The sequence below is a fragment of the Choloepus didactylus genome, chromosome 14 (assembly GCF_015220235.1).
Source record: "Choloepus didactylus isolate mChoDid1 chromosome 14, mChoDid1.pri, whole genome shotgun sequence".
Taxonomy (NCBI): domain Eukaryota; kingdom Metazoa; phylum Chordata; class Mammalia; order Pilosa; family Megalonychidae; genus Choloepus; species Choloepus didactylus.
The window spans coordinates 1995157-2002318 of record NC_051320.1 but is presented as its reverse complement, the minus strand read 5'-3'; the positions used below and the strand labels follow the sequence as shown (position 1 = coordinate 2002318).

General features: G+C 35.5%; 1 pseudogene; it reads right to left on the bottom strand.

Moving 5' to 3' along the window:
- Positions 1-5063: 5063 nt before the first annotated feature.
- Positions 5064-6767, bottom strand: LOC119509209 (annotated as a pseudogene).
- Between the last annotated feature and the right edge of the window lie 395 nt (positions 6768-7162).

The window sequence follows — 7162 nt, the reverse complement described above, 5'->3', positions numbered from 1 at the left end:
AATCATCTGAAATCTTCAAAGTAAACCAGTGGGATATCTGTTAATACAAATGACACCTTTATATTCCATAATAGGACTTTTATTTTTGATAACTTTCCACAGTTTCTCTTGGTTGTCTCCTCTCCTGCCAACTCGAGATTTGGAATCAAAATATTGCACATATAGGGCAGTTGTTTTAATCTGTCTTGTAACCCTTAATAGTCCCCTTTTTATTAAAATGGCTTATTCATGGCTTTATGGCTGAGGACACAGTGGAGAAGTGTTTAAATACTCTCTATCACATTGTTTTAAAAACTCATGAGGAAAAAATAATGTCTTTGTGTAGCCATTTTTCACTTATATGTGGCATTTTTAATTTATTGAAATATAATACACATATAAAGAAATGTACATGTCATAAATAAATGTTTACAAATTTAATACATCTCTATAACCAGAATCCATATTAAACAACAACAACAAAAACAAAAGCAGTAGTAGCAACAACAATAAACATTATCAGGATCCCAGAAGAATCCCACATTCTTCCTTAGACTATGATGCCCAACTCCCCAAAAAATGTATTCTCACTATTCTGACTTCTATCAGCATAATTGGTTTCTTATTTTGTCCTCTCTACATAGCAATTGTAATTTATGCATTGTATTTTTTGCTATTGATTTCTTTCACTTAACTCTAATTTTTGTATACAATTCCATTTTTGTGTGTACTACAGATTTAATTATCAATCATTCTGCTATTCAATGTAAGGATTGTCTCTAGTGTGTGGTTTTATGACTAATTCTGCTATATATATTCTATAAGTAAATATATTCTGAGGAATATATATGTGTGTGTGTGTGTGTGTGTGTGTGTATATACACACACACACATACACTTCCTTGGAGTGGTATCTCTGAGCCATGGGATATACATATTTTGCATCAGTAAATACTACCAATTTTCCAAAGTGATTATACCAATGTACACTCACATGAGCAGTGCACAGTAGTTATGGATGAATAATACCCTTGCAATCATTTAATATTTTCCATCACTTTATTAGCCTTTATTAGTGCTGTGGATGTATATCATTGTGGTTCTCATTTGCATTTCCCTGTAATGCAATTTGCATTACATTTACATTTGCTTTGCATTAAATTACATTTGCATTACATTTACATTGCATTACATTTACATTAAATTTGCATTACATTTGCATTACCCTGTTGCATTGGTTCTCATTTTCATTACCCTGTTGTAACATTTAACAAACATTGAGATATTTTCTTTGAAAAGTTCTCATTCAAGTCATTTTCCTATCTTCACATTGTGTTTCATGTCAATTACATATTATTTCTAAGAGTTCTGTCTTATATCCACACATTCTTCTGTTTTATATCCACATACTGTTTATTTTGATGGCCAGAATTCTTAAAATAGTCCAATTAATTGTCTATATTCTTATATGAATAGCAATTTGTGTGTTCTGTTTTAAAAAGTATAAATGTTCTAACAACACACTCATAATTACCTATATTTTCCCCTAAAATATTTATTGCTCAAATTTCACATTAAGGTCTTTAATCCACCTGGAATTAGTTCCATATGGGGTATGATGAAGTGTTCTGATTTTTCTTTTTTTCAAAATAGATATAAAAATTACCTAACACTATTTACTGAAAAGATCATCCTTTAGTGTTTGGGAAACAGTGATGCCTCTATTATAAGTTGGGTGATCTTCTAAAGTGTGGATCTGTTTTTTGGACTCAGTATTGTTTTACAGGTCAGCTGGTCTATCCTTTGGAAAATAGCATGGATGTATTTATTACTATAGATTTATAAATGATATGTGACAGTGTGGCTCCAACAACATTGATATCTTTTCTCCTTTATAGCATGAGGTAGTGATCCAATTTCATTTTTTTCCAAATGTATATCCAGTTTTCACTTCATTTGCTAAAGAAACTATTCTTTCCCACTGAGTGAACTTGTCCCCATTGTTGAAAAACACTTAGAAATAGATGTGTGTCTGTATTTCTGGAATCTCAGTTTGTTTCCATTGAACTGTATGTCCTTCATTGCCTGTTACACTCTGTTTTGATTACTGTAGCTTTGTAATCAGTTTGAAATCAGGAAGTATGAGTCCTCCAACTTTGTTCTTCTGTTTCAAGATTGCTTTGGATATTCATGGCAATTGACATTTGCATATATATTAGAGGACTGGCTTTTTCATTTATGCCAAAAGGATGCTGTAATTTTGAAAGGGACTGCATTAAATAATGAGATCACTTTGAATAGTATTGCCATCCATTTTAGTTTTCCAGGTGACTATGACAAATTCTGCATAATGGCTTGGCTTAAATGATTGGAATTTATGGTCTCACAGCTTCAGAAGTTGGAAGGTTTGATTCCCCTCATGGTCAGTGGCATACTTGTGCTGGTGGCCTGGCAATCCTTGGGATTCCTTGGCTTTTCCATTACACGACATTGTCCTTTGTCTTCTGAGTTCTCATGACTTCCTGTTTCTGGCCTTCCCTGCAGTTTTCTCTGTACAGAGCCTCCAGTAATCCAGGCCCTCTCTCAATTAGGCCGCAACTTAACCAAAAGTGAAATCTTTAAGCGGTCACTTACAATGGTTTCACATGCACAGGAAGATGGATTAAGTTTTAAAACATACATAAATCTATGTTGGGGTACATAATTCAATCTACCAAAACTTCTTAACAATATTAAGTCTTTCAATCCATGAACATGGGATGTTTTTTCCATTTATATAGACCTTCTTTATTTTTTTTCAGCTATCTTTTGTAGTTCTCAATGTGTAAGAAATTTACATTCTTCATAAATTTACTCCTAGTTTGTTCATTTAGGTACTATTGTAAATTAAATAGTGTTCTTGATTTTTTCAGATTATTCAATGCTTACATATAGAAAAACTACTGCTTCACTGACCTTATTTAGTAGCTCTGGAAGATTCTTTGTGGATTTTTGGGGAATTCTCTACATAGATTTGTATGTCACATGCAAATAGAGATAGTTTTACTTCTTCCTTTCTTGTTTGGATGTCTTTTAGTTCTCTTTCTTATCTAACTGTTCTTGCTAGAACTTCCAGCATAATGCTGTATAGCAGTTTTGAAAGTGGTCATCCTTACGCTGTTTTTGACTTGAGAGGAATGATTTCACACTTTCACCATTGAGTATGGTTAGTTGTAAATTTTCATTTATGCTCTTTAACATGTTTTAGAAGTACCCTCCTATTCCTAGTTTTTTCTTGATTTGTTTTCATTAAAATATGTTGTGTTTGGTCAAATGCCTTTCCTGTGTTGAGATAACTAGGGGTGTTGTGTGTGTGTGTGTGTGTGTGTGTGTGTGTGTGTGTGTGTGTGTGTTTCTTTTGTTCTCATAATGTGGTGCATTACATTGATAGATGTTGTTATATTGAGTCACCCTTGCATTTCTGGGATAATAGTCACTTCATTATATAAATTTTTTATTAAATGTTGAAGGTATTTGTATTAACAAGGAATATTGTGATTTCTTTACCTAGCTTTGGTGTCAGTATACTTATAGACACATATAATGAGCTAGCAATTGTTCTCCATTTCAGTTAGTGGCTGTTGTTTTTGAAGAGTTTGAAAGGATTGGTGTTAATTCTTCTTTGAGTTTTTGGTAGGATTTACCAGTGAAGCACATAGCCCTTGCACTCATTTTTTGGGGAGATTTTTGAATTATTAATTCTATTGCTAGATATTGATCTGTTGAGAGCTTCTATTTCTTTTTGATCAGAGTTGGTAGATTGGAATTTCTAGGAATTTGATCATTTCATCTAGATTGTCTGATTTGTTGGCATACCAAAATATAGGAAATATTCTCATAATCATTTTTAAAATTATTTCTGTAAAGTCAGTAGTAATCTTCCCATTTTTAGTTTCCTGTTATTGAACTTTTCAGCTCTGGAATTTCTGTTTGGTTCCTTCTTATAATTTCTACCTATATTGAAATACTAATTTTAAACATATATTGCTTTCTTGATTCTTATTTTTCTTTGCCTATGTTTTTTTTAGCTAGTTGAGCATATTTAAGACACTCATTTTAAAGTCTTTGTCTAGTAAGTAAAATGTATGAGACTTCTCAGAGATGTTTTCTGTCACTTTATTTCTTCTTTTGAAATGAGCAACCTATTCATGCCTCTTTGAATGTTTTGTGATATTTTTGAAATCTGTACATTTGAATATCTTAATGTGTTAGATCTTGAATTCAGATTTTCTCCTTCCAAAAGTTTGCTTTATTTTTTTAATTATTGAAGATGCTATTTATATATTTGTTTAATGATTTTCCCAACATACTTTGCAAAGAATGTGTCTCTTAATGTATGTAATCACCTAAGTTTCTGTTTCCTTAGCTTATATTCACCTAGTGTTATGAAAGGGATTCCTTGAATTTCAGGAGCTGAATGAATGACAACAAAATATCCCTCCTTCAGTTTCTCACATCAGTTTTCTGTTGAGTCATTCCTTTTGAGCCCATTCAGCTTTCCCCTCAGGGCCAATATCAGTGGGGAAGATTTCAAAGTTTCACTATTACATTTAATGTCTAATGTAAGAATTTTATAGATATCATTTGTTAGATTAATTATTCTATTCTTTTCTGCTTGAAATTTTATTATAAATTGATGTTGAATTTTATCATTTAATCCTTTTAGTTTTTCTTTTAAACTATAATGATTTTAATTACATAGATTGATTTTCATATATGAAATCAACCTTGAACTCTTGTATATTTGTAGTACTCTTCTATATATGTAGTATCAAATGTAAGTATATGGGTCCCCAGGTACACCAATCTTCCCTGGGGATTGTGTCCCATTTTCTTTTCCAAATCACCCCCCCTACCACCACCAACTTGAGGACCTGTTCTAAAAGGCCCAACTTGCCTCTGGATGGAAAGATGTTTCAAATGGAGGATAATTAAAGTTGGGCTAGAAACACATGTCCTCATGTTCTGTGTTAAGATTAATGGTGGGGAGAGTGTGGGTGTGTGTGTTGTCGGGGTAAGTTGCAGGTTAAATGATCTTTTGATGATTAGTGACAAGAGCAGGAGGCCAGGGCTGGAAGGAAACACATGGTTACACCACTGGAATGCTGACTTGGGTCCTCAGCTGGTCAGTACCTTCTTGCATATCTAGGGCATGAAGTGGGCTCAGGGGACTAAGGGGCCGGCTCTCAACACTGTAATTTCTTGGATGCCCTATTGTGTTCAAACAGGACCAAGGCATAAAGCTGTTCCTTACAGTGATTTGGCTCTTGGGGAAATTTTGGTTGGTTTGTCTTGATTAGTGTTCACAGATTCCACACTGAGTTTGTTTCCACTTTCAACCCATAGGCCCGAGTTGTAAGTTTGAAGATGGTATGGAGAGGGCACTTCAAGAATAGTAGCACATCTGATGCTTCCAGGGGTGTCAGCTTGATACTCATCCTATAGCCAAGCAGGACCAAGGAGCTCCAGCAGCAGCTATTGTCCCTTGGGGCTTTTGTAACAGCAGATCAAATTCAGCAAGTACTTGACTCACTGGCTACTGGGAGTCCAACAGTACTGCCTGAACTCTTATCCAACAAGTAGGCTAGAAGACAGCTTATGGTGGCCTGGTGGGTGATAATGAGCACATTGCCCTGACACTCCAGCTCCATGATGACAGGCTCCAGTCACTGTACTACATCCTAGTATGACTCTCCACCAGGACACAGATACAGATATTCCTCTTGATCTCGAAGGGCAAAATCTTCTGGGTACTGCTTCTTGATGTCTGCATAAGCCCTTTCCTTGCACACAGCAGCATCAATCTCATACAGAATTTCCGACTGCTCATAAGTCACCTCGGGAATCAATGGTCTGGATAATCCTTTCTAATTGGCTTGTCCACACTTTGAGGTCCACTATCTCTTATTCCTCCAGAAACTTCCTTAGAGCTTGAGCAAACTGCTTTCCCTGCAATGAGAGTCCAGAGTCACCCCCAATCTTCCCCAAGATATTGAACTCAGTCTCTCCATGCTGACAAAGGTAAATGGTATCAGGTTGGATATGGATATTTGTGAGGGAGTAAACTATCTTGCTCTGGATATAGTCTTGGGCTCTGTTCACTACAAATTGCTGGCCCACATTTATCATGTTGATAAAAGAAAGATCCTTGTCACAATTATCTGAGTTGAGGTTCTGAGAGGTAAATTTGCAACACTCGATCTCTTCAGAAACCTTCCACCACATTCCCCCTGTTCCTTTCAGGGTAGTCAGGCTCAACATGTTTATGTCCAGGATGTTGGATGATATGATATCAGGATCATCACAGACAGATTCCACAAAGAATACTTTAAAAGAATTCTCCTTGACAAAATTTAAAATCATGTCCCTTCTCTCCTGGGTGGTACCGGTGGATCAAGCACTGCAGTCTGCCCACTCTCCTCGGTTAGAGAGGCCTTAACATCCTCCAGTGCTACCAGAGCACACTGTGCATCTTTATGGCACCTTCATTTATGCCAGAAAAAGTCATGGGACTTATAGGACTTGACTGTTTCATTTCTATGCACACCAATATTGAACACTTTGGTGAATACCTCAATCCAGTCAAGATAGCATGTGAGATTCTTGGATACTTAGGTTTTGCTTCAGGCAGGCAAGCCAATCATAATGATAGCCATTGGGGATTTTGTCATTTGTGAGTCTCATGGACATTTTTCTGGAGTTCAAAGATTTGGTGTTTTGATTTCACAACTATTGTTCTGTTCTGAAGAAGAAGACATAGCAGCTCTTCAGGAGACCTCCTATGATCCCTCCTGCATTTCCAGCTGGGCAATGGCCCCGGTGCTTCTCCTGTAATAAGGAGGATTGGAGTGGATGGCTGTGGCCAGGGTTGGGCACACACAGCAATAAATGCCTTTTAAATACCTGTATCAACCTTCTTAGGAAAGAGAAGTGAATTGGAATTGGGAATGAAGACTGATGATGATTATGGGATAAGGAGTTATTTTAGGATGAACGCAATTTAGTTGTGAGATAAAAAGAAAGATATAAAATGAGTAATATTTATATTCATAATTTTTATTCTTTCTGAAGCTTTTAAAAATATTTTAGGACATGTTAAAGAAATCTTACTTCATCCTCAGACATAAAACTTGGGGGAAGCCAT